A 2,500-nucleotide genomic window follows, 5' to 3' on the forward strand; every position below is an offset into this window, starting at 1 on the left:
TGGTGCTGCCTGGTCTATCTCATACCCTCTGTGCTCTCAGAAGAATGGTGCTATCTGGAACCTCTGAGTTTTTTTTCCAGCTTATCCTCAGAGGAGAACCCTTGGAGAAAGATTCCACTGAGAACCTCTTGAGAAAATTCTCCTGAGAGTTCCTCAAGGCTCTATGGAGAACCTTTCGAGAGGATTCTACTTAGAGTTCTACAAGGAGACGCTACTGAGAATCCTTCATGAAGATTCCATCTAAGGGTTTCATCCCACCTAAAGGCATTTTGTTTTCTTCTGCAAGTGCACCAGCCCTGATCAATACATCCCAGAGTTAAACTCTGCCCCTAATGAATGTGTTTACCTATCCACAGCTTTACCCCACGGTCCCAATATTTCTGGTCAGTTTGGCTCGTCCTGAACTGATGACATTAAGATGGTGGTGATTGTACGAACACATTCAATGCAACTATATGAATTACACTTTAACCTTTTTGTTATTAAGTCGTCACAAGCCATGTTAGTCCACGCATCGGCAGGGCCTCTGAGTCAGACAGCCTATGTGTGGTGATTGTAGCCTTATATTAGAATACTGTATGTCCTGTGGATATGCTAGCAGTTTGTCCCTACCATGATACCGTAGTTGCATTGAATGTACAGTTGGTTAGGGAAAAAAAACGCGATTGTATGAAGAGGCTGCCTTTTCTTCCTCCCCTCCGCCTGTATCTCGATCGATCCCTCGCTACCGTTGTCCACATCAACACAGCACAGCGCAGCGCAGTCCTTGGTTGCCTTGAACCACATGAGTAAAGAGGTTAATGGGAGTATGATAGTGTTTCCTTGAGCATCAATCACCAGGAGATGGTCAGAGAAATGCAATTTTATTTTTTTTCTTCCAGTGATGTGGACCTCCTGTCAGATTTACAGTAAACATTTGGGGCTGATGAGGCGTCATCCCTGAAGTTGTGATATAATGATGTAATGTATGTCTGTTAAAGCTGCTGAATTCATGAGGGGAAAAAAATCATCAAAAATAAAACAAAGAAATGGTACATCAAGATGTGTTGTTTTGCTGTTTATTGGGAAAGTGGATGCGTGGATGTTCATGTTCGCAACATGTTTGGCTCGAACATGTTCTGTTGTTCAATAAACTGTATTGATGCAGTTGTTAGTAATGTATATAAGCTACAGTTTGTTTTCATTCTTTTTTTATGAAAAGCCATTCTTTGGTGTTACTGTACAATTAACAGTCTAGCAAAGCTTCAGCTTTGTAGCAATGCTTATAATCACTTGCATTGTTTTGCTGAAAGAGGACGTACTAGTGTGTGGCTAAAAGTGTTACAACATTGCCCTCTAGGTGTCCAATCTGGAATTGCATTGATCTGGAAAAGGTCGAGCAGTCCCATTAGAGCTCCCATTAGCAACATTTATGACATAGCTGAAGGTAAGTAAATAAATCAGAGGCTATGCTGCCGACCCATGATGCTGTCAGCCACAGGAACTAACAACACCTACCCTTATGTCGTGTGGATACTATCAAACTATTAACCACCCTCAATGATTTGTTTCTATTTATTCACTTTTTGTATAGGGCTGGTTGAGTGAAATGACTGTAGGCCTTTTTTTAATTTTATTTCATAGCCTACTTATTTCACAGGTTGTTAGCCATGTTTACTTCCAACATAAGAACATCTAGGGTTTCTTGTTAGGTGTTGTTAGTTTGATTAATTGTTTGCATAATCCCAGCTATTGCTACCATCACTTCCAAGGACTCCTCATAATAATGATCACAGTGTTGTGCATTGTCACTCTGTGTGTGTCAGGGCACGTTTGTAAATATGTCAGTACCATATTTACATCACTGTGAGCTATTTAGTGATGTTGAACCTAGGTGTCACAGTTTTGTACAATGGCAGCTGTATATGTATGGAGACCAGCACTAATAGGAGTATGGCTCCGCATTTAGAGTTTAGCAGTGCAAGAAGAAACCTCTGTGATGAAGTGTGTTTTTGGCTCAGATTATACAGGGTGTTGGTCGGAAAGTGTGTGTGTGTGTGTGTGTGAGAGAGAGAGTTTATTAGTCTGTAAATTGCCAGCAACATTAACTGCAAAAAGAGCCAAGCTCAGATTTTTGAATAGTGCCACAGTGTGAGTGAGTCATCTGCATTCACTGCAAATTGGTCAGCTTCTTGAGGAGGCTCCATGAATGGCACCCTATGTGTGCCTGCGTACTCCCGGGGAGATCAGCGGCGTTCACAGTAGAGATCCCTCCCTTAGAGATTAATCACTAAGTTACTGTGTGTGTGTGTGTGTGTGTATGAGAGTGAGAGAGGGAGCGAGAACACACATCTGCAATGTCCCTGAGAGTGAGTGTGTTCTGGAATAGATTTGGCCAGTGAGCTCAGTTTCACTACATCCTGGCAGGAAAGGAGATTGTAGTGATTCAACACCCGGTGGGTTTGCAGCTGCCTCTCTCTCTCTCTCTCTCTCTCTCCCTCTCCCTCTCTCCCCTTCTTTT

Source organism: Clupea harengus, chromosome 16 (genome assembly GCF_900700415.2).
Source record: "Clupea harengus chromosome 16, Ch_v2.0.2, whole genome shotgun sequence".
Taxonomy (NCBI): Eukaryota; Metazoa; Chordata; class Actinopteri; order Clupeiformes; family Clupeidae; genus Clupea; species Clupea harengus.